Here is a 26,292-nt window from a genome sequence, read left to right on the forward strand (position 1 = left end):
AATATTAAGCCCTCACTTGGGAACAGCCATGCTGCCAAAGGTGCGTGCAAATCATTGCATCTAAAACCTAAGGCTGTAGTCCTGTGTACACATAGGGCCAAACTACATGTGACTTGAGAGATGGCTCTCCTGGTGACTTCTTACATTTCCTAAAATACGTTGCATGGTGGCTCTTTGGACTGCGGCTGTGGTACTACCACAGATGTATGTTTTTATCCTTTCTGCTATGCTAATCCCCCAAATATATGGGTACTTATATTGCAGTTGCAGCCCCCCCCCAATAATGAATTGATAAATCTGATGGTTATTTTTAAATTGTGCATGTAAGTCACCTACAGATGTTTTGTATTAGGCAACACGCAATGATACTTACCCTTCCATAATTCAAGCATGAGCATGTAGTTTGGCCTACATGTGGGGAAATGTTTACATCCTTAGATAACTCAGTAGTCTTCACTATTATTTGTGTCTTAAATCCTAAGCTATTTTTAAAAAACACTTTATGGCATTGCAAACCCTAGCAAAGCTCCCGGACCACTTTAAAATATTTAATCTTGACCTGACCAACATCCCATACCCTTTTAAACTGTGGCTCTTTTTTTGGGGGGGGTATTATTGAGTTAATATTTTTATTTTTTTATTTTATATACTGTGATCTTTTTATGTAAACCGCCCTGAGACCTTTGGGTATAGGGCATTATATAAATTCAATTAATCATCATCATCATCATCTTCTTATTACTTTATTTGTAACCCATTCTGTTTCAGGAACACATTACACAGATATAAAAGATAAAGGGCCAAAACTGGGATGGCAAGATGGGACTTTGTTTTACAGGTCATCCCATTTTATAATGAAAGAGGTCATAACGTATTTGTCCCATACAGGACATTCAAAATGGTCACACATCTGTGGTTATATCTACATAAAGAGCTACACACACTTTACAATTTCAGTATGATTATGTACATATCTATCTATTCATCAGTCTTCCCCTTTTCTGTGTGCGTATCTTGGTGAATTTACTGTTATCTACCTGTATGAGCCTGTCTCTGCTCCATTTTGTGTTATTTTAAGGAACCCACAGCTCAAAGAATAGTCTATTAATCATGAGAGGAAACACCTAGATACAGGAAATAGGGACATCACTAGTGCTTCACACAGACATCAATAGACCAGCAATTAAGGCTTGCACTGGTGGGGTAACTTCACCTTAATATACATGATTGAAGATTTTTTAAATTCTTGGATGCAAATCATACTCCATAAAGCATGGGTTATATTCTGTTATGAAAGAGCAGAATGTTTTAAATCACCAATACATTTATGTGAATAACTGTAGAGAGCTAGAGTACTGTTTAGGGGCTTTTGTTGTTGGGGTTGCTGCTGCTATTGATACTATTTTTTATTGTCTAGGTCTACTTTTGTTGCTTGTAATTACGTGATATTTTGATATGTTGTTAGCCACCTCGAGCATGGTTTTAACTTTGGAAAGGAGGCATACAAATAAATTGATTGATAACGGTGGGGAAAATTAGCAAATAGTCCACATCTTTCTTCTGAAGCTATCAAGTTCATGTTGGAATCGTATATGTGAATGGGGTTTGATTTATAACACATGAACTCACAGAGAAACCATAGAATGACTCTTAATTGGCACCTTTTTAATATTACAATACTAGTTTTGCTTGCCAGAACCCTAGTAACAAATGGCCATATTTTCAGTGGCCTTTCAGGTCTCATTCCCCCTCCCTCTCTTTTTTAAAAAAGGGAATTCAAAGCCTGACTAATGGAATAAAATGTGTGGTCCTTGGGTGATATGAAAGCCAATAAAGCAAGTTAGTTGCTGGGGAAGCTCATTTTTGCGCAAGTGATAGAGCAGGATGCCCAGAAGGGCATGATTCTTCCCTCTCAATGTGCTCCTTTCAACACATTGGGCAACAGGCCATAGGTAACATTACTGGAAAGAGTACAAGAAAAATGTAATTAATAAAATCAGCCAGTCAACCTCCCATGCCAATTTTGCACAGTGTTAGAACAAGCATAGGAATGAGTTGAAGCTGGTATCTAAAAGTGATTAGTGGTATGAATAAAAGTTTCCAGTCTGGCCCGCGGCCATCTTGATTTTGCAGTTCACACCCCCAACCTCTGGGAACCTCATGCACTGGCAATCCTCAAGATTGCTGCCATTGTTAACAGAAGAACATTCTCTCCCTTCCGAGCAGTTCAGGGAAGTCTGTTTAGGGTTTAGCTCCAGAAGGACATCCAAGTTTGACCTAATTCTTAAATGACAGAAGCACAGTGCCGTCTTCTACTTCCCTACGGCAGTGGTCCATGTTGCTCCCAGTCGGAGCAAAATGTAAGAAAGCAGGTGGGAAAGTGGGGTAGAAACGTTGGGAGATGCCCTATAATGAGTCAGACCACTGGTCCATCTAGCTCAGCATTGTCTTCATTGATTGGGAGCCAGTGTGGTGTAGTGGTTAAGAGTGGTAGTCTCATAATCTGGGGAACCGGGTTCGCGTCTCCGCTCCTCCACCTGCAACTGCTGGGTGACGTTGGGCCAGTCACACTTCTTTGAAGTCTCTCAGCCCCACTCACCTCACAGAGTGTTTGTTGTAGGGGAGGAAGGGAAAGGAGAATGTTAGCCGCTTTGAGACTCCTTCGGGTAGTGATAAAGCGGGATATCAAATCCAAACTCTTCTTCTTCTTCTTTTCTTCAGTGGTTCAGAGGTTCTCTTCCAGCTGTACCTGGAGACCCCTGAGGCTGAACCTGGGACCTTCTACTCTACCACCGAACACCTGCCTTGCCAACACAGGAGAGTCATATGAGAACTGTGCTGGCATCACAGGCCAGACCAGGGCAGCATCATTACACTTGGGTTCTGACTCTTCTACATTATTTCTTCATATGTACTCTGCCACGCTGTATGGGGTGTTAGGGGAAGGAGTAATACTTCTGGGGTAGTTTGCCCACCTTTGGTCCCCACCCTGCACTCACCTGTGGCTCCTAGAAGCTGCCTGCATCTGACAATGGCCACACCCTGGGAAGGGCTTCTACTGGCCAGCTAAACCAGGTGAGGGCAGCCAATGACTTGTCCATCTCGGAAGGTAGCCCATCTAGGAGAAGGAAAACTCTGATCCTATGCCTCCACTGTCTTGTGGGGCATCTTCAGAAGAAGAAAAAGCTAAGGAGTAAACAAGATCCAGAGTGGAGTCCTTAAGATGGATGGGTGGTGCCATGTACACATCCTTCCGGCAACTCCTGCAGCCAAGCTTGTGTAAAACATATAGCTCTGCTTTCCTTTGGACCAAGGCTGAGAGGGGAGGTCTTGTCTCCTGAGCATCCCAGGACCTCCATACACACTGCCTAGGCTTGTGCCCCAGGGAGGTCACTTCAGTGCTGCAAATGCAGTGGTTTGACTTCACCCCCGGAGGTGCACTCCATTGTGTCTTGAGACAGATGTGTGTCAACTACCCTGACAGAAGCAGCATTGAATCAAGTGCGAGGAGAAGGAAACACACTGCTCCCATAATATAAGAATTGGGTTACTGCCTGTAAATGCAAAAACAATGAGGTGTGCCTGCAGTGTGTTGGGTTTTTGTTTTGCTTTTTTATACTCAGGATTAGTTTCCATCAGCACGAGAGATTATTTGAGTCATGCTTTTGTGGAAACATGTTTACAGATTAAGAAGAAATCAAAAGCAGCTGTTCAAGTTGTTATCCCCTGAACATAATCAGTGTGAACCCCAGACCATGACAAGCTGAGTGTTTTTTAGGCTGCTTCTTCCAACAGCCCTATCAGCTAATTCCGAACTATTGGGACGGGGGGAGGAAAAACTGCAATGATCAGGTTTGATCTCTCAGAAGCCCTCTATGTCCCATGTGACTGGACTGCCAAACAGAGTTGTAGGGGCTGTCATCAGCACAAGAGATTAATAAGAAAGGTGGTGCTTCTAAAATCTTTAAAATGCAACGCTAAGCCAAACCATGGCTTTAACTATGAACGAACAAGTGTGCACAGGGAGAAAATTGTGGCTGCTTTGCTCCTTCCCTGGTCCTGCCACACTCCTGGGAATCAAGCCATGGTTTGCTTAGCATCACACCCAAATCCAGGCTCATAATTTGTCTCCCACAAGCTATGAGTGGTAAGCCAAGAACAAGGCTTCATGACAATACATGGTTTGTTTAGAATGAGAGACACGATGAGCTCAGGTTGAGACATAACAGTAATCCAAACCGTCGCTTAGGTCGCAGCAGGAATGGTTGCTGTTGCTCTATGAAGCCAAACCAATTGTCAATGCCTTGCTCCTGTCTCCAAATTTAATCTGAGGATGCTTGAGCAACTTCTATGAATGCAACCTGAGACACACCAGAGATGTCAAAGCTGTGTCTTGGCTAGTTTACTCTGCTACAGAAGTGGAGTCTCAAATGGTCAAATGCAGAAAAAAAATAATAAAAATGATGCCCATCACACAGAAAGCAAATGTGCCAGTTTGCTAAATGCAGCAAATTTTTGTATGCAGAAGCATCCCATCATATGAGCTTCAACCTTTGCAGCGGTCCAGCCCATGAGTGAGAAGTAGAGCTAGCACAAAGCCAACACAGGGAACGCGGAATAAACCCCCTAATTCTTCCAGGTGTGACACATCTGCATTGAGCCCTGTGCCCATGGCCAGGTTAGTCCTGCAGTTCCAATTCATTTGTTCTTAAGGCAGCAGAACTGGGCTCAGCTAGACTATGTTGGCCACACACCTGAGCAGAGAACAGCCCCACCCGCTACTGTTTCGTGTGCAAAACCAAGAAAGTGCCTCTTGGCATGAGCTGAAAAAGCCAAGAGCTCCCATTTATTGTGCACATCTTCCAGGAAAGAGCATTTCCCTTCTCAGGCCACACCCTGCTTGAAATGCACGGAGGCCATTGACGTCATTGCCGTAGCGGCACTGCCTGGGCAGGTTGGTGCTTGTGACTCACTGCCCAGCCTCGGGCAGAAAGCACCGCAGAGAAGTTGCCCTTTGTCTTGTGATTCCATGGTGTCAGTTATGATAAGCACCTAATTCTCTCTTAATGATCCTACCCATGGGTACCAGGCAGCAAGTTGTGTCCTCTATCGCTGAACCGCTTGGGAGGGGTACAGGATATAACCCTCAATCCACCTCTGTCACTCAAGGCTCAAGTGTCTTCTGCGGCCAGTTCTTTTTCCAGCTCTGGCTAATACATCAGCGGCAACCATCCCTCAACCACTACTGCCTGACCACCATTTGTAACCTCATGGCTTGATTACTGTACTATGCTTTATGTGGGGCTGCCCTTGTTATCTGGCCCAGAAGCTTCAACTAGCACAAAATGCAGTGGCTAGGCTGCTCCACTGCTGAGAGAGCTACACTGCTTGCCAGTTTGCTACCAGGCCAGATTCAAAGTACTCGTGTTAATCCCCAAGCCAAAAGTACTTTAAGGACCATCTGATTTCTTATGTCCCACCTCAATGACTGAGATTCCCTGCTAGAGCACTTCTGGTTCCCCACACTGCTGGGGTTCAGATGGCCTTCGGTAGGAACCAGGCTCTGCTCTGTGGAACTCCCTGCCTGTAGAGTTTTGGCAGAAATCAGCTCTCCCTTCTTTCAGACACCTTTTGAAAACTATACAGGGGTACCTCGGTTTGCAACAACTTTGGATTACAACCGTTTTGGATTACAACCATGTCAAACCCGGAAGCGTGTGTTCCTTTTTTTGGATCACAACTCATTTTTTCTGGATTACAACCAATTTTGGGGGGGGAGGCCCCATTGGCGAAAGCGCGCCTTGGGTTACAACCTGTTTTGGTTTACAACCAGACCTCTGGAATGGATTATGGTTGTAAACCAAGGTACCACTGTATTGTTTTGATAGTCCTTTGCAACATGGATTTCTCCGTTTTAACCAACCATTGTTTACTGATGTTTTATTGATGTTCTTAAGCAGGCATAGGCAAACTTGGCCCTCCAGATGTTTTGAGACTACAATTCCCATCATCCTTGACCACTGGCCCTGTTAGCTAGGGATGATGGGAGTTGTAGCCCCAAAACATCTGGAGGGCCGAGTTTGCCTATGCCTGTTCTTAAGGTTGCTTTTTGCTGATTTTATTCTGATATGTTGTATACCACCTTGAGAGGTTTGTGTACCATATATATGCAAGTAGTTTAATAAATAAATACTTGGGAGGAAGAATTTCAAGGAGGTAACGGAGCATCAATTTTAGTCTTCAGAGCCATGCCACAGATCTTCCTGGTTCTTGACCTGACCGGACACCACTGACCCCAATCACTAAGAAGGCATGATCTGAATGATGGGGAGATGATGGTAGGGTGCTGCGGTAATAGTATGGACTTCAGATTGCAGTGAGGTTTCAGGTTTTCCCTTAATGCTCCCCACAAACTCTCTCTACTAATGCGTGTCCTGTTGCAATTTTCTCAGACAGCCTAGTATGAATGAGTTCTCCCTCCCCCCTTATAACAACCAAATACTAAAGAGGCATTTAATTGGATTATGTCAAGCAAGATGAAAAGCCAAGGAAAATAAGGAAATTGAAACATGTGGCAGATAAAAACCCTGCACGTTAAAGAATCGTGGAGCTTAAAGACACCACCCCCTTCCACCTCGTTTGAAAATGTTGCTGACATTTGCGTGACTTTGATTTTTGTTTTATCTTTATTTTAATGCGTTTGTGGGAAAAAAAACCTGTGCAGGAGCAGGTCAGAAGGTACTAGCGACAGCATTCAACTAACCGTGTTCTAAAAAGGACGCTTTCCTGACTGAAATAAGTGTTTTAGGAGTGGCCTAGTTTTTGTTCAAGTTATGAGAGATTTATAGCAACTTTGTTATAAGTATAGGGGAAGAGCATGTTGGAAGCAAACAGGCACCTAAAGAAGGCAGCACAACTAGTAACCTTGCAGCAGATTCCCACAAAACAATTCTTGTAATTTATTCACCATCCCCTACTTGCATCCCAGTTTGGGCTGACTCCAGCTCAGAACTTCCATCGCTTGGTCAGTAACCTAAATTCAAACTGTTGTTTCTCTGCCTCTCCCAGCAGCAGGAGGCTGTAACATGAGGCTAGAGAGAATATTCCAGCCATTAAAGAACATTAAACCTCTTTGCTTAACCTGTGATCTCTTCTTAGGTAGTATGCTAGGCAAATCCATTCACAATAATCTAACAGTGGAATCTTATATGTGTCTATTCAAAAGTAAGACCAAACGATTTCAGTGGGACTTATTCCTAGGTGAAGCGTACACAGGACTTCAGCCTAAACAGCCAAATTTGTAACAAGATGATCAATCCCGTGTCACAATTTGGCTTATATTTATTTGTTTGCTTATAGGGGACTAAATACTTCTGTAGGCAATGCTCATCTTGGCATCAAGCTGTACCCAACAAACTAGCACAAGGGACTTGAAAGATGGTTGACTTCTGTAAGGATAGTAAAGGTAAAGGGACCCCTGACCATTAGGTCCAGTCGTGACCGACTCTGGGGTTGAGCGCTCATCTCGCTCTATAGGCTGAGGGAGCCGGCGTTTGTCCGCAGACAGCTTCCGGGTCATGTGGCCAGCATGACTAAGTCGCTTCTGGCGAACCAGAGCAGCACACGGAAACGCCGTTTACCTTCCCGCCGGAGCGGTACCTATTTATCTACTTGCACTTTGACGTGCTTTCGAACTGCTAGGTTGGCAGGAGCAGGGACCGAGCAACGGGAGCTCACCCCGTCGCGGGGATTCGAACCGCCAACCTTCTGATCGGCAAGTCCTAGGCTCTGTGGTTTAACCCACAGCGCCACCCGTGTCCCTCTGTAAGGATATTTCCCCCTTAAAAGGATATCTGTAAATTTGACTGGCTCATTAGGTACTATGTTTTGTTTATTCCCCTTCCTTGTAGGTCATACTAACCATAAAGAGCTTCTCCTTGGATAGCTGAATTTTGTCAAACAGTAATAACTACCTTGCAAACCAGAGGAAATCAAGCAGACAAACGAACTCACTGTGCCCAGACTTTGCCCTTCTTTCATACTGTGCAGAGCAGCTTATTCCACTGTTGTGCTTAATGTTTACCATCCTTGAGCTTACATCCGGCTCCACTGACAGACAGGGAGTAGGCTGTGGTTAGCCTGTTGTGAGGAAAATGCACTCTGCATGTCCTCAAATGCACTCTTCGCCGCTACTTCCAAGACTGAAGACAGGCTTTTAGACAGGGGTGGACAGACTTTTGATTCAATGATAAATTTTGCTGGTGCGTTTTTACTAGAGATTCTAGGTCCACCAACCAGAGGCTGGTGGTAGAATAACAGCCAGGGCAGACACACAGTTGGACTGAAGGAACTTGAGTGGCTGTGTGAGGAGAAGAAGAAGAAGAGTTTGGATTTGATATCCCGCCTTTCACTCCCTTTAAGGAGTCTCAAAGCAGCTAACATTCTCCTTTCCCTTCCTCCCCCACAACAAACACTCTGTGAGGTGAGTGGGGCTGAGAGACTTCAGAGAAGTGTGACTGGCCCAAGGTAACCCAGCAGCTGCATGTGGAGGAGCGGAGACGCGAACCCGGTTCCCCAGATTACGAGACTACTGCTCTTAACCACTACACCACACTGGTTCAGCTGAGGAATTTGTTTCTGGCACCAGAAATGAGCTCCTAGTCTTTCCAACCCCAAACTCCACTCCTGGTTCCCTGAGAACCAAGTTATCTTTGTTTTAGCAGCCTAATTCACACACCTTGTTATGGTCAAGCTATCAGTTTGACCCAGTTCTCTCAGGTTGCGATCTACTGGTAGACCTCTATCTTCCAGGCTAAAGGGTAGAGCCCAAAGGCAGGAAGGGGATGGGCAGAGATTCCTGTTAAAAGCACCTATGATTTCCCCTGAACTACATATTCTTGTGTGCAGCTTTGGGCATCTGGAGCAGCATTTCCAGATCTTTGCATACTTAGCTTTCAAAGAGATGGTTGATGCTGGGGTGAGAGGGGGCAGCAGCAAGGTGAGGACTGGATGCAGTAGACTTTTAAAAGTTCAAGATACGCTGCCTTAATCACATATTTGAGACCAACCCTTAGACTACTTTGGCTGCAGCATTGAAGCTTGCCAAGAAACTGGACTCAAGTGCTACACAGAGTTTTGCTGCCTTTGAAAAGAAATATCTCATTGCTTAAAGGTAAAGGTACCCCTGACCATTAGGTCCAGTCGTGACCGACTCTGGGGTTGCAGCGCTCATCTCGCTTTACTGGCCGAGGAAGCCGACGTAGTTTCAGGGTAATGTGGTCAGCATGACTAAGCCGCTTCTGGTGAACCAGAGCAGCGCAAGGAAACGCCGTTTACCTTCCCGCCGGAGCGGTACCTATTTATCTACTTGCACTTTGACGTGCTTTCGAACTGCTAGGTTGGCAGGAGCAGGGACCGAGCAACGGGAGCTCAGTCCATCGCGGGGATTCGAACCACCGACCTTCTGATCGGCAAGTCCTAGGCTCTGTGGTTTAACCCACAGCGCCAGCCGTGTCCCCATCTCATTGCTTAGCTCAAGAGCAAATCACTAATTTAGATTTACTGATTAGCACTAGGCAGCCCCACTGGTGTTTCTGCCTTAAGCTGCAACAGGCTGCATCCATGGGCTAGACTTCCTTTTGGGGGGCAGGTGGGAATTGCTTGATACTTTCCAGATACAGATGTTCACCTCCTGTACCTCTCCAGGTGAAGGAAGAATTTAAACATTCCAATAAATGCGGAGCACATGCAATTTTAAATGCATCAATATACAACAGATTAGACTTTATGCAGCCCCAGGATTTAAAAAACAAAAACAACCAACATGTCCCTCCACCACCTTCATTTTCCCCAGCCACAAAGAGATAGCAGACAACCTATCATCTCGAAGTTCCTATGAGCAGACTGGGCTTCTTCTTGGTACCTTGTTAGGAGAGCATGAATACAAGACTTTGCAAAAGCTCCTGCAGGAGCTAGATCCTTATCCCTGACCTGCAGAGCAATTCTCACTGATTGCTTCAGGCTTTGTGGAAGAATTCCCTCCTCTTGTCAGGTTGGGGTGGAACATGCTGGGGGAACATTAATGTTCATGCCAAGGAACATTAATTACATTAACTGTGGGGGAGTAAGAGGCGTGTGTGAAATTTCAGCTGGAGAGGGAGACGCTAAGAGCTTTTGCCCAGAAGCAAAGAGAAAAAGCTTTCTTTGGATTTTGTACCTTCCCTGATAATTTGCCGTTCTGGTTGGGGTTGGTGGGAGCTGAGAGTCCAACATCAACTGGAAGCCACCAGGTAGGGGAAAGGTGAATCTGTATAGCCACGGCGCTAACCTAGTGCTATCAAACTCACCATTTCCAATTCCACAAGGGGCGGAAAGGTATTCAAAGTTAGCAATTGTGCACAAATTAGCAGGCAATTCCCTTTTCGCACAAAGGTACATTCTCCAGTGAGGCAGCCGTATTGTTAAGTTGCAGCAAAACAACGAAGTCCCATAGCACTTTATAAGGAGTAACAAACAGACTGAAATAGGCTTTTGTGGGCCAAAAACCATTTTGGCACTTAAATAATGTAAAGTGTACACACACAGAGAGAGACAGACAGACAGACAGGGACACCGAGAGAAGGTACCTTATTAAGGTCAAAAGATACCAGGCAGAAAGTGTGACACATTATTATACTGAGATCAATACACAGAAGCCAACCAATTCTTATAATTAAACAAACAAACTAATCCTAATATTAAGTCAGCACACATCAGCTGATGTACAATATAACCCTTCTTATCCTTAGCAGGGTGATGCAAACTGCAAACAGCAAATTCTAACATGCACTGGTTGCCATTTACTCAATGACAGTCTGTTCCCACTCGTTTACTTTAAAGCCTATTCCTGGTTCTCTGCTCAGAGCCCAGTGTTAAGAAGTTTCCCACTTCCTTCTGGTGTAAAGAACACCATGCTCCAAGCAGCTTCTTTGCAACTTGATGGGGTAAGGAAGACAAGACGCTGCTGGGCTTTCTGCTGATCAACCAGTAACAGCAGAATCAGCAGAGAGCATTCTGTTTGTTGGAGATACCTTGACTTCCAAGTGTGGTGGAACTTCGTTGTTTTCCTCCACTCTTTTTTTTCTGCTTCTGAGTTTATGATTAATGTGTAGTACTTTCCCCTCCAATGACTGGCAGCTGTGCTCCTGAGACTAATTCAGAAGTGGACAGAAGAGGATGAGGAGAAACAGCACAGCCCACTCCACCAACTGGAACAACTTCCTTTCCCAGATATCTCCCCTTTGCCAGCCTTCCCAATTGGTCATGAATCATTTACTTGTTCCTGCATATGCTTATTCCCCCCCAAACACGTTTTTCCTTTTGTATTGTGTCTGTTAGGCCTCATCTGCACTAACTATACATTTAAAGCAGTATCATGTTTTAACCAGCAATGGCTTCCCCCCAAAAGAATCCTGGGAGCTACGATTTGTTAAGGATCCTGAAAGCTGTCAGGAGATCCCTATTCCCCTTCACTACAATTCCCAGGCTGATTTAACAGCCAATCCTTCTTCTCAGGGAACTCTAGGAATTGTAGCTCAGAGGGGAATAGGGGTCTCCTAACAACTCTCAGCGCCCTTAAACTATAGCTCCCAGGAATCTTTGGGGGAAAGCCATCCCTGGTTAAAATATTAAGATACTGTTTTAAATGTTTAATGCAGATGGGGTCTTAGATTGTGGCCTGTGAGCAGGGATTGTGTTACTTTCTTAATAGTGTCTAGAAAACTTCAGGCCATTTATAAATATCATCTTTTATTGATACAACTTAAAGCCTTTTACAAAATAAAACCTGTAGAGTTTTCTGTTTCTGCTCCCAAACGCAGCAAACCCGGAAGTGACTGTTCCGATTTGCAAACTATTTTTGGAAGCCGAATGTCCGACGGGGCTTCTGATTGGCTGCAGGAGCTTCCTGCAGCCAATCAGAAGCAGCGCTTTGGTTTCCAAACGCTTTGAAAGTTGAACAGACTTCCGGAACGGATTCCGTTTGACTTCCAAGGTACGACTGTATATGGTTACTAGACCACCAACTGGCTATTAAGGTCGGGTTACAGAATCATTCCGTATTCTCCTTCCTCACTCTGGAGTATCCTACAGTGTGTTGTAGGAGAGGCATTCACAAAACTCTTAGGACGATTTTACCAGCTCTTAACTAGTACACACGCTCCATTTCTTTGGTCATGCAATTCTTTCAGTTACTACCCTAAGATACAGGAGTGTGACCGCAGGGATGGGCATACATTTGACAACAATACCCATCGCACGTATGTTTCATCAAAATAAATCCCACCCATTTCAACAAATAACACTTTTAAGCAAGGGAGTTTAGGAATGCAGCCTTAAATCTCTTACAGTTCAAAAACAAAAATAACATGTTATTTATTTCGGAAAAGTTCATATACCACTCAATTGTTTTTTAAAAACTCAAAGTAGCTCAAGTATAAAAATAAATAAATAATCAGTAACAGTTAAAAACAGCTATTTAAAACATTAAAAAATCAACAATAAGCTAACAGCCTGATCAAAACACAGGCCAACTTTCTACATATCTGAGTAGGCATTGTAACATACAATTTATGTTTTACAACCGCAGCTTCCACACATTTATAGTAGTTCAATAATTTGTTTGTGTTGCATATTCTGAAGTGTATTTTGTTTATTGCAAAATTAGTGGCAGGCAAAGACCCAGCAATCAGATTCTAAAATTTCTGGATAAAAGCTGCCATGAAAACGATATGCCATTAGTTAAAAGTTTCTGTTACCTGATTTAACAGATTTCTTGTTCCCTAAGTATATGGAGATCATTTCTAATCTATATAAATCTACATGAGAGACAGGTGGCCAAGCCTCTGAAATACAGAATATGTATCTGCAATCTGCCAGATATCACTGATGACTGGGGACGCCCATCATCTCAAGGAAAGCATTGCCGGTGGCCCACTGACTACCTAGTCTCTGGCTGATGAACCACTTCAGGGTGGGACTGCAATTTTATTTTACGTCCCGATAGTTGGTAGTGCGTTTGCTTGGGGTGCCTTCTGCTATTAAGAGTCGGAGATGCAGGAAGACTCAACACTGGAGAACTTCCTGGTATACAAACATAATCTATGAACACCTTGAGATCTTCACCATCAAGGCCAGCCCAAGACATTTTGGTACCCGAGGCGAGCCACAAAACGGTTCTTCCCACAACAGGGGAAGAATGGGTGAGTGAAGATCTACATCAGGAACAAGGCCGCTGTAGAGGCAGATCAGGACTTCAAGCAGCGCGCCACAGCCATTGTTGTCACCATGGCTGCGGGACTCCTTGGAGACCTGATCCATTGCCCACACTGCCTCATGGGTGGGCCGGTCCTGTTTGGCACTGACTAACAGCTCTTTCCCTTATCCTGCAAATTCACCACATTATGAACTGCCACAATATAGCTAAGCGTTCCTCGAACACAGCAGGTGACTATTATTTAATATATCTATAAAAGGTAAAGGTAACGGTACCCCTGCCCGTACGGGCCAGTCTTGACAGACTCTAGGGTCGTGCGCTCATCTCACTCTAGAGGCCGGGAGCCAGCGCTGTCCACAGACACTTCTGGGTCACGTGGCCAGAGTGACGAAGCTGCTCCGGGGAACTGGCACCAGAGCAGCACACGGAAACGCCAATATATCTATAGCCCATCTCAACTTGTAAAACACAAATAGTTAAAAAGAAGATAGTTAAAATACATCGCAACACATTTAAAGCCAGCAGTTGAAATGCAATTTGCATGAATAACCCATTTTCATTCTGGAAACGGGGCTGTGATGGTTCAGAGCTTATACCGAAACTCTAACCATTGCTAGGTGAATGATGTACGGAGAGTGAAATGGACTGCTGTTAGGATCCAGGAATCCAACTCCTGGGTGAACATACTCTGGGCCTGCTCAGCTCTGAAGAATAATCATTCTTCTAAGAATAATAATATATAAATATGACTAAAATCACACTGCAGACTACTCCTTGGTCCACAATTTGTTATTCTTTTGTTTAGTTCGTTATTAAAATCCATTCATTTATTATTATTTAGTGCAATAACCCTACAAAAATAGTTTTAAAAAATAGTATCATCATTAAAAACAATTATTTTAAAACAATAATTAAAACCAACAATTGCCTAAATATCAGACTGAAACACGTATCAACATTTTACATAGGCCACATAGGCTTGCCGAAACAAACATGCCTAAAACTGTATTGGTCCGTTCGTATTTTCAATGCGTGTTCAGAATCACGGAAGATCTCTTTCCACATGGTGGTGCTCCACTCACCAACTCTAATTTTTCAGAAGTGCTTTACACGTGGTCCAACCTGAGGCAAGTCTCCCAAGGTATGGAGTTTGATAGTGTCGGAGCAGGCACCGAAAACGCCTCTCTAGATGCCCTGCGACTTGGGACTGCAGATTATGGTACCATCAAGAGGGTATTATTATTGGTTATCATGCAGCTCCAACTTATGCAAGTTTACCCAAAAAATACGTGCCACTGTGTCCAAAGGAACTTACTCCCAAGTAAGAGTGCATAAAATTGCAACCATAACAGCAGCAATGAAACACGAGGAGAAGGTAATAGCTTAGGAAGGCACAGAAGTTTACACAGTCCTAGCAGAGAACTGAAGCTGCGCCACCTTTGCTTGGTATCTCTTCAGAGGCTGGTAGAACATGAAGATGGAAGACTCCTCCATTTTCCAGTTTCTCAGAAGATCTCCATCCATGGCTCGGTACCTTCTGGTGACAGATTAAAATAACCAACAATAAATAGCAGATCAGGCCATCTATGCTTAAGGCAATCAAGGCACAAATATCTGTAACAGTTGCACTCCTATCCTACTCAGAAGCAAGTCCCAATGAGTTCAGTGGGGCTTACTCCAAAGTAGGTGGGAGAGAGAATATGCGGTCTACATTTCTTTCACACTAATCACGCCATATGTAAAATGCTATTCATTCATTCAGGATTAAATGTGGAACAGAATTCAATTGTATACGGTAGTCAAAGCAGGCTTACACATTCTCACTGTAGAGTGGTTTAAAATAAAGCTGATTTTAAGTTTCACATGAGAGACTCTGTCCACACAGCCTGATCCTTAATTCTCTGCAAATATGCTCAGAATTGTGCTTCCTTCCCTCCCTTCAAATTCCAGCTGCAGTTTCTCTATCGAAGAAATTCCTTCTTATCAGCGGAGGCTGACAGGAGCCTGGTAGATCTGTGTAACCCGATGTCACAAGTCATGAGATCAGCTTAAAAATAACGTTCTTTGCTGACACGGTGCATTTGGGTTTTGCTTTTTGCTTGCCCAAATATTTGAAAACTACAGTTATCAAGTTTTTCTTTGCAACCACCATGGGGGAAAGCCAGGGAGCTTTTAGCTGATACAGTATTTAGTTTAAGACAACAATTTGGATTTTAAAGACATAACAGCAATATTTCTATATTTCACTTGTATCCCATCATCCATCCAAAGAAATCTGGGCAACATACATTAGTTTACAAATATATTATCCTTATAATACTGTAACTTTGTTTGCCTGAGAAATAGTGGCTGGTCCAAAGTCACCCAGCGAGCTTTGAGATTGAGCAGAGAATTGAGCCTGTGCTTTCCTAGTCAATGTCCAACCCAGGGGTCAGCAAACTTTTTCAGCAGGGGGCCGGTCCAGTGTCCCTCAGACCTTGTGGGGGCGGACGGCGGACTATATTTTGGAAAAAATATATGAATGAATTCCTATGCCCCACAAACAACCCAGAGATGCATTTTAAATAAAAGGACACATTCTACTCATGTAAAGACATGCTGATTCCCGGACCATCCACGGGCCGGATTTAGAAGGTGATTGGGCCGGATCTGGCCCCCGGGCCTTAGTTTGCCTACCCATACACTAGCTCATGCACTGTTTATACACTTCTAAGCACACATGAGCCTTGGCCTTGCTGCTATTCTAATCAAAATGATCCTGAAAAATGGGTTGGAAATTGGTCCTGCTTCTAGGAATCTCTCACTACCATAAAGAGAAATTCAGCACCACTCCCTGGAAGCAAAGCTTCCCAGAAACAAGCACACACACACAATCTGCCAAGTCAAGGACTCTTGCTATGCCCAATGCCCTCTGCATCAGGAGTGGGCCATTTCTCTCTCTCTCTCCTATGGGCAGTGTTAGAAACTCAGATATACAGTGGTACCTCAGGTTACAGACGCTTCAGGCTACAGACTCCGCTAACCCAGAAATAGTACCTCGGGTTAAGAACTTTGCTTCAGGATGAGAACAGAAATCGCGCGGCGGCGGCACGGCAGCAGCGGGAGGCCCCATTAGCTAAAGTGGTGCTTCAGGTTAAAAACAGTTTCAGGTTAAGAACGGACCTCTGAGGTACCACTGTATAAGGTAGGTGCCAAATGGCTCCTTCAAACAGGGACACAGTTGCCAAAAAAGGAATGCTGCCTAGTTCCCGGGGGGGGGGGGCAGACAGCTTGAAAGTTGTGTTTTTCAATACAGTACGGCTTTTTTGTTTCCTGAAATTCATTCTTGATTGTGCAGAAAAAATATAACAGATAGAATTCTACAGGCTGTAGTATTAGTGTGTGAAAACAGTCGAGATCTGAGGATCCCCAGGAATGCACCTCCAGATGGTGGAGATGTCAGGAGTCATCCCGACACCTGGGCATCTTCACTTGGTCACAAGTGGCCAATAGCCACGTGCAAAATGTGCCTGGCGAATTTGGAACACAGCCTAAGGGGCAATCCATTTGTCAGGGGCTGCATGATGGTAGAGGCCAATACAGTGGTACCTCAGGGTAAGAACTTAATTTGTTCCGGAGGTCTGTTCTTAACCTGAAACTTTTCTTAACCTGAGGTACCACTTTGGCTAATGGGGCCTCCCGCCGCCGCCGTGCGATTTCTGTTCTCATCCTGAAGCAAAGTTCTTAACCCAAGGTACTATTTCTGGGTTAGCGGAGTCTGTAACATGAAGCGTCTGCAACCTGAGGTACCACTGTACCAATTTCTCATACTAGATATAAGTATAGATCTGACACTCTTTCAGTGAGGATACAAGAATGAAGAAAGAGAGACACTTGAGGGTCAGATTCCAAGGGTCACCATGTAAGAGCAGACTGGGGGGGTGTATGCCCCCCTGCCCCCCAAGCCAGAGGTTGCCCGCCAATGTAGCAGCTAAATGTGAAAGAACAATAGTCTGGAAAAATACTGAATGACTTGGCTAAGGCCACAAATCCCTTCCGTGGCAGACTGCGGAAACTGTCACCTGGGCTCAAGCGATCAGCTTTTATACTAAGACCTGGGCTCCTTCAGGAGGAAGGGCAAGATAGAAATTTAATAATATAATAAAATAAATATTCTCAGCATCAGTTCCCTTCCGCTTTTGTGGCACCTTGTGGCATTCCCCTCTGGTGATGAACAAGGCCCATTCAAGCCCACGTTAAGAGTTAGTACATGAGAAACCTCCACCAAGTTCCTGTCTTCATTGCTGTAAATACACCATACTTTTATGTGGAAACATGACAGGCCACAGTTAAAGCAACATCATTCCTTCTAATAGCACACTCAGGTGGTTGAGTACCAATCAATTGGGAAGAAGCATAGGACCACCTAAAAGAAAACTAGCTGCTTCTACACGCCCAGGGGGAAACCCTACGTACATACCGTCGCTGTGAGTTAATTTAAATTATTTTTTATTTTTTAAAAAATCACAACCCAGAAAGCACTTAACAGGAACTTGCGAGCTGACAGAAGGTTGATGACAGTTGAGCCTACAAGAGAAAGAAAGTGAGGGTCTAAAGGAACCAGTAACTACGCAAACTATGGAAGTCAGTATAGCTCAGTTGGTAGAGCATGAGACTCTTAATCTCAGGGTTGTAGGTTTGGGCAAAAGATTCCTGCATTGCAAGGGGCTGGACTAGATGATCCCCATTGTCCTTTCCAACTCTACAATTGAGAACAGTTTGATATATGGAATGTTTGTGCGTCTTATTGTGGGGCTGAAGAGGGAGAACACAGAGAAAACCGACACGCTCAAGCCCTTGAAGTGTTATAGTGCGTATGAATGAATGCGTGGGCACAGGCGGAGACGTACCACAAAATTAAAACATTCTAGAAGAGGATGCCCGGCTTTCCAGCCATGACAGCAGGAACAGGTAATCTCACGGGCAGTTTATAAAAGAAGCATGTGTTACTAATTGAAAAAACTGCAGCTCGGACCTCTCCGGCAGAGATGACAACGGGCTTCAAAGACTGAAGGGCGGGCGCCACAGAAATAGAATTAAACCTCAGCGCACACCTTGCCGCCTCTGCGTTACAACACGAACCGCCCCCCGCCCCCAACCTTTAGCAGGAAAAAAAGTTCAACAGGGGAAGCCTTATCCAATGGGCGCATTGCAAAACCGCACCTGTTGACTTACTGCGTCGGGGGGGGGGGAGAGAAGTTGGAGAGGATCGGGAGCTTTGCATTAAGCTGCCATCCCATCACCCTTCCCTCGAGACATGAGAAATGCGGAAAAATGCGCGCGCGCGCTGCTCCTTACCCCGGGCTGGGCAGTGTTGTTGCTGCTCCTCCTCCGGTGGCGAGGCGGAAACTGGATTCCCTGCAGCAGCAGCAGCAGCTCCTGCCTGCGCCTCCGCAGCAGACTTAGCCCGGCGCCTTGCAGCAGCAGCAGCAGCCCGGCTTCAAGCGCCGCTGCCACCCAACCTCTGTCCCCCGGTCTACCAAGAAGCGGGTCCAGTGGGGCGCTGCTGAGCATAAGATCAGCAGCCTTAAAGTCCGGCTTGCAGGAGGAACCACAAGCGGCGGCGCCTTTGCTCAGTTGTCTCCTCGTGCACGCGTGCGTGTGTGCAAAGCTGGAGCTCTGGGCGCGCTTCAGGGAGCGAGGAGGCGGGCGAGCAGCCCGAGCACAATAAAGACCAGGCAGGGACACGTGGCTCTCCAAGGGGGTGGAGGAGCGCAGCGCGCAGCCGCCCAGCCGAAAGGAGGGGAGGGGGGAGAAGAGGGCGCGATCCGAGCCCTCTGCACGAGTCGGAGAACCAGCAACCCAATTTCCTCGGAAGTAAGGCCCGCATATTATCGAGACTTTAGCGCGCAACCCCGCGCGTCTTTATTGGGCGGCAAGTCCCGCTGCGCCCCAACCGCGTTGACTATTTTCTTGTTGTCAGGATCGCAGCCTTAAGTCCAGATTAAAGAGCTGCTGGCTTTGCAGTTCCCGTCCTCGGATCGGGAGTCGGCTGGCTTCGTTTCTGGTTTGCTTATTCCGAAGCAAACCCCACCGTCTTTTTAAATTGAGTTGGGTTTTCAGCAGTTTATAGCCTTGAACTCGTGCAGCCCGTTGGTTTCAGCGGCGGGTTTACCTCGCTCTGCGTAATTGTCTTGCAGGGCAGATCTCAATAGTTTCTGTTTTTGCAGGTGGGGATCTCACGGGGTTGGAAATCGACGCTTTGACAAGTCGGAGAATCAGCCGCCTCTGGACCCCTCCCCATCACAACACAGACTAGGGAGGGGGTGCAACGTCCACCCCTCCTGACCATGATCTTGGTTTCTGGATCCTCCTAACGCCCGAATAACAGGCAGAAATTCAGCTGCTGCTATTCACAACCCCACCTTAGGAAAAGCTTCACAAGCGGAAATTCTGTCAGTGGTCCAGAAACCCCACCAGCATTAAAGAAAACTAAACAAAAAAGTAGCCGATTGCAGACTTTTGATAAAAACCATTTCTGTCGTGTCCTTCCCGAGTTTTGATTTGCGGCTCAGCGCGGTTTATAAATTTCCAAGTGCCTCTGAATGCGTTTCCCTCGTCTCTTGAGACTCTCCCCCCACCCCGCCCTCGGCTAGCAATGAGACTTTACGGCCCAAAGCGCGCGATTTCTAGGCACCTTTTGGTTTCGAAATGCAGCAACGTGCAGCATCTTTGCTCTCCACTTAAAAGCGTGTTTTGCAGACTCGCCTTCCGCAGAAGGAATTGCGGGAGAACGGTATTGCATTTGCATGCGCTGAAAATAAACGGAAGCAAAATGACTAGCATGCCCTGAAACTCGCTTGGGAAATTATTAGACTCTCCCTTGTGGATCTAAAAACGCTTGCAGAGATGGTGGTTCTTGGTGACATTTCCCCAGCAAAATGTCCGTTGTGCTCTGCTGCTGTTCAAGGTGGCAACCCTAAGCCTTATGTGTGATGTGGAACAAGATTATTTTTGATCCTGGAGGGTAACTATTTACTTTTCTGTATCCAACACAAGAAGAGGTTACATGAAGATGAACTATAATAGGAAAACTAGGAAATATGTCAAATCTTAAAACGCTGAATTTAAGCGATCAGCCAATTCCCTGTATTGCATGAGTAGATTTTTTTTCCAAATATGGGAGAGTATTTGGATTTATTAGGCAAATGCCCCTCTCAGCGCAAGAATTGGCACATAATTTAGTTTTAATGCAACTTCTCCGAATTTCTGTACAGCTTGCTTGCAATGTGGAAATCCCCAAACATTTGCAAAAAGTGTAAAGGAAACAGCTCTGTTTAACCAGTAGCAAGGGACGTAAATAAGACTTCAGTCCTGCACCCACTTACCTGGGAATTAGTGCAATAAATCTAATGGGATTTACTTCTGAGTAAATCAGACATGTATAGGATTGCTTCCTAAGTGTATAATGGATCCCGTAATTCCATTTCCCTAAATTAATGTACATGAAAATAGTTTTAATTGCCTACTCTGAAACAACTGCATATACACATATAAGCAGACTGTTTATTTCACCAAGCCCAAGTCCAGGGCTTCTTGTTCATAAATTACATGGAATTAGGGGTGGGCAGTGAGATGGCCAAGTTTGCTGATGACATCAAATTGTTCAGGGTGACCAGTTGCTGGAAATCACAAGTTGGGGAGCATGTAGTTTCTCTCAAGTCCTCCCTGTGGGTTTTATGTACAGTGGTACCTACCTCGGGTTAAGTACTTAATCCGTTCCGGAGGTCCGTTCTTAACCTGAAACTGTTCTTAACCTGAAGCACCACTTTAGCTAATGGGACCTCCAGTTGCTGCCACTGTGCCGCCGGAGCATGATTTCTGTTCTCATCCTGAAGCAAAGTTCTTAACCCGAGGTACTATTTCTGGGTTAGCGGGGTTTGTAACCTGAAGTGTATGTAATCTGAGGTACCACTTTATGTGTCTGGTTTGTCACTGTGGAATAAATGGCATGTTGGAATAAATGGGCCTTTGGTTCTTCTTAAAGGTAAAGGGACCCCTGACCATTAGGTCCAGTCGTGACTGACTCTCGGGTTGCGGCACTCATCTCGCTTTATTGGACGAGGGAGCTGGCGTACAGCTTCCGGGTCATGTGGCCAGCAGGACTAAGCCGCTTCTGGCGAACCAGAGCAGTGCACGGAAACGCCGTTTACCTTCCCGCCGGAGCAGTACCTATTTATCTACTTGCACTTCTGACGTGCTTTCGAACTGCTAGGTGGGCAGGAGCTGGGACCGAGCCACGGGAGCTCACCCCGTCGCGGGGATTCAAACCGCCGACCTTCTGATCAGCAAGTCCTAGGCTCTGTGGTTTAACCCACAGTGCCACCCACGTCCCTTGGTTCTTCTTATGTAAGGCCAAAAAAGGGATTGTGGGGAATTCCAAAAGGATGTCTCTGGATGAATGCTGGGGCAAACAAAAGTCCTACCAGTTTCACATAGAATGGGGACTGAACTGGTGATGACTGACTAGAAAAGAGACCTAGTCAGAGGAGACTGAGAGGAGATATGTTAGCTATCTTCAAATATCTTAAGGACTGTTGCATGGGAGATGGAGCAAGCTTGTTTTCTCCTGCTCTGGAGGGTAGGAGAATGGAGATTCTGACTAAACATCAGGAAGAACTTTTTGACAGTGGAACGGTCTCTTGGGAGGTTGCAGGCTCTCCTTCCTTGGAGGTTTTTTAGCAGAGGTTGGATGGTCATCTGTCATGGATGCTTTAGCTGTGATTCCTGCATTGAACGGGGTTGGACTAGATGCGGTTATGGGACACGGGTGACACTGTGGTCTAAACCACTGAGCCTCTCAGGCTTGCCAATCAGAAGGTCTGCAGTTCAAATCCCCGCAACGGGGTGAGCTCCCATTGTTCTGTCCCAGATCTGCCAACCTAGCAGTTCGAAAGCACGCCAGTGCAAGTAGATAAATAGGTACCGCTGTGGTGGGAAGGTAAACAGCGTTTCTGTGTGCTCTGGTTTCTGTCACAGTGTCCCGTTGCACCAGAAGCGGTTCAGTCATGCTGGCCACATGAGCCGGAAAGCTGTCTGTGGACAAACGCCAGCTCCTTTGGCCTGAAAATCAAGATGAGCGCCGCAGCCCCTTAGTTGCCTTTGACTGGCCTTAACCGTCCAGGGTCCTTTACCTTTTACCTCAGACCCTTCAGGTTCCCTTGCAACTCTACAATTCTATGATTATATAAGCTTGGCATCATTGAAAATGTTGATGTGTGGCATCCTCTAGATACCATGGCTGTTTGCAAAACAGATATTTTGGGGGCGGGGGAGGAACCAGTATCCAAATGTATTAGAACAACACAAACAGAATGCAGAAAGCAGAACACGGCAGCAGTCACTCATTTATCGATAGAACTTGAGCAGTCTAATCACCTCTACCCAAAGACTGAGTGAACAGATGTCTTAACAGGATGTGGGAAGCCCAGCAAAGAGGCCTCCAGCGCCTCCAGGGAGAGGGAGTTTCACAATCAGGGATAAGGTCCTCTCTTGTGTCACCGCACAGCAAGCCACACAGGCAGATGGAACAATGAGAAGGGTCTCCTTTGATCTCAAGGCTGGGGTTGGCTGATATGTTAGGGATCGTTGAGAAAGGGGTTGAAAATAAAACTGCCAGTATTGTAGTGCATTTATGCTCATCTAGGGTGGTGCAACCACCCTTAGAATACCATGCATGGGTTACTGGTCATTTGCCCCTCAAAAAAGACATTGGGGAAAGGAGCAGAAAAGGGCAACCAACACAATCGAGAGGCTTGAGACACTTCCCTCTGAGGAAAGGTTAACTGGAACAAGACGGCATGGACAGATAATGCTGGTTTGGGACTGATTGCACTGGCTGTCAGTTTGGGCTCGTCCCCACTTCCTCTGGGTCCAAGCTGTTTTCTGGTTGTGCTCTCTGGACACAGGACTGAGTGGTTCTCTGTTTGCCCTGCCGCTTCCCCCAGCAAATCCTGCTCTTTAGTGCTGAATCAGGGCAAACATCAATCTGCAGAAAACCTGATGGACGTTTGCTCTGATTCAGTGGTAAAATTGGGTTTTCCCGGGGGCCCTTTAAAGCCTTATACAGCTGAGGATCCCTATACTTAAAGGACTGCCTTTCCCCTATGAACTGCCCAGACACTGAGAGCATAATTTGAGACCCTTCTCTGTGGGCTACTGCCAAGGGAGCTCCAGGGGGGGGGGGTGACAAGAGAACAGGCCTGCTAAGTGGTGGCCCCTGATCAAGGGAATCTTTCCCCCAGAGAGGCACCAATATTTTCATTGTTCCGTCACCAAGCAAAGTCGCTTTCATTTTGTCAGATGTCTGGGCAACACCGAGTATATTTGTCGTGCTGAATCTGTTTTCATTTAATAATGGGATTTTGCCTCTGTATGGCTCACTTTGGGAGGGTGTTTTTTTTTAGTGGCCACATTTAAAATAAACTTAAAAGACTGAACGATCACCCAAAAAGTCATTTTTGCACTTAACACACAAAGCTTGGTTTGCGATATTTACCATATCAACAGGCCAGCTTTCCAGCGCAGACCAAGCTAAACAGCACGTCTGATGGGATGCTGAGCTGCAGGAATCATTTTGAGAACTGTAGCTTTTCAGGGGGGAGTAGGGGGGGGTTCTCCTATCAGCTGTCAGCAGTCTTAACAAACTTCATCTCCCAGGATTCTTTGGGGGAGGCTACAACTGTTTAAAGTGGTGTTATAGCGCTTCAACCGTAAGGGGTGGCTGCGGCTTTGATGAAAGGGTGTGCAGGGAGAAGCCTTTGTGTCGATTCCGTTGCTGAAGAACTGGGAATGAGAAACCCTGGTGGATCTAATAGCGACCTCTCCGCATCCCTGCAATCTGCTCGGGTAGAACCGATCAACCCAGCCTAAAGTTTGCAACCATGGCTTTTCCGTTGCAGGTGTCTCTCCATCTTACTTGTCTTTCTGAGAAAGCATGTTTGGATTGAGTCATAGCTGAGCAAGAAACTGTGGAGACAGGAGTCAGTTGGCAGGCAGACGGCGGCTCACACCCTGCGCTGCCTGGTAGTTGAAGGTGTGCTGCTTCTTGTAAGCGGAGGCTCCTACTGGCTGCTCCCTCAGGGGGGAGGAGGAAAAGGGAGGGGATGGGAAAGTGGGTCAGGAATGTAACTAGACTCTGCTCCCCCCACTCCGTCTCCGACACAGGCTGCAGCACCTTAGCGATGGAAAGACTGTGTTACACCATGGATGTTCCCCAACCATGCTGGCCGATGGTTACCAAGGGATTCTGAAGGACGTGTGTACGCTGTGACCTCTGGAGAAAGGGGGGGGCGACTTGGTTTCCTCAGCAACCAAGTTTAGCTTGGATGCAATGGTGCAGTAAATATCCTAGGTGAGCTTTTCTAAAAGGAGGAGGAAGCAGGGTGCAGGCCCGAAGCAATACTGAAGCTCTAATGCAAGAAGTATTTCGAAAGTAGTTTGCAGAGACAAAGTGCCATTTTTTCCATGCCCTGTAGACACACCCTTGGAGTTGGCCGAAGGAGCACATTATGCAGGCATTAACTGGGCCCTGAGCATTTCTTGAAAAGCTGGTTAGGCAAATCGGCTTCGCGTTTGCTGGGAAGGGAAAAGAACAAAATGTATACTTTGAGAAGTCCCTCTCTGGCTTACTGCTGTAATCAGATCTCTTTCTAGGTTTGCCAGAGAAGCCCTCGGGTTAATAATGAATGCACAGGAGTTGGGCTGGGGAGGCATGGATGCAAATCTTCAAGGCAGAATCCTATGCATGTTTACTTTGAAATAAATGGTAAAGAATTCATTGGCAAGGGCGCAAGATTGCAGCCTAGGTAGCCTTAGGCAAACGCTGTTTCTCAAGTCATGCCTGCCTCAAAGCATTCTTGTGAGCATAAAATGGAATAATCCTGTGGATGCTGCCCTGATCTTGGAAGAATGACAGGATAAAAATGTAATAAAAACTAAGTGGACACCTACCTATAAAGAGGGAGAATTGTCTTTAATTGCAAAAGACAACAGCAAACCTCAGAGACAGAAATTGTATACTCCTTTTGTCTAAGCAAAGGAAGCAGCCCAGTTCTGTGCATGTTTACTCAGAGATTTCCCACTGAGTTCAATGGTGTTTGTTCTCCATTAAGTGCACTAAATATCGCAGCCTTAGATTTTGGGGAGAAATCACTTTGTAATAAGTTATAACATTCTCATCTTTGTTGCATCTGTGGTACATAATTCATGGAAGAGCCAGCCACCAATGGGCTACTAAAATGCACTCCATCAATTCCAAGCGTCTCTAGACCTCCGCTTCTTAGGAAATATACCCTTTACTCTCCAAACTGTCCCCTAGCTGTTTGTATCAGATACTTTGACCACTGTTTAGCTATGCACTGGTAACTGCCACACCGATCTATGCCAATGTGCTCCATGTGGGTCTGTCCCCTGAGATCGGCCTAGAAGCTGCAGCCAGGGCAAAATGCAGCAACTGAATTACTCACTGGGACAGACTGTCCCCATCAGGACAGGCTGTGGGGCTTAGTTCAAAATGTTGGTACTGGTGTACAGAAGATAAACTCATCCCTTATGTACCCAACAGATCTCTGTGCTCTGCAGGTGAGAGCTTCCTGCAGACACCATTTCATCAGGACATCTGTTTTGTATGATATAGAAACCAAGCCTTTAGAGAGGTGACCCCTACCCTTTGGAATTCCCTTCCGCTACATATAAGACAGGCGCTTCCTCTGTTGTCTTTTGGGTGCCTATTGAGGCACTATTTTCAACAAGTGGAGAGTTTTACCCAGTGTTAGAAAATGAGAAATGAAAGCTAGGAGCTAAATGGCACCTTAAACCTAGGTTATGGGCACAACAACGGAATTATCTAGGCATGGTTTTTTAAATAGCAATACAAAGCTGAAAATGAATGAACTGCAGCTAAAATGTTATGTTCGATTTTCACATGGTCCAGTCCTTCCCCTGCCCACCCAACTAATGTTCTTAAGAGGGTCTCTTTTCCAGTTTCCAGAGAGTAGTTG

At 45.7% G+C, this 26,292-nt stretch overlaps 1 long non-coding RNA gene across 1 annotated transcript in view; it reads right to left on the reverse strand.

Moving 5' to 3' along the window:
* Positions 1–12,386: 12,386 nt before the first annotated feature.
* LOC309348104 overlaps positions 12,387–26,292 on the reverse strand; it is a 436,068-nt gene continuing 422,162 nt past the window's right edge. The window contains exons 2-4 of the long non-coding RNA XR_014159148.1: positions 18,590–20,984; positions 13,679–14,789; positions 12,387–13,486 (exon numbers count right to left, since the gene is read on the reverse strand). This is a non-coding gene — a long non-coding RNA (uncharacterized lncRNA). The remainder of the gene's footprint in view (positions 13,487–13,678; positions 14,790–18,589; positions 20,985–26,292) is intronic.

The sequence above is a fragment of the Podarcis erhardii genome, assembly GCF_964252035.2.
Source record: "Podarcis erhardii genome assembly, chromosome: 8".
NCBI lineage: Eukaryota > Metazoa > Chordata > Lepidosauria > Squamata > Lacertidae > Podarcis > Podarcis erhardii.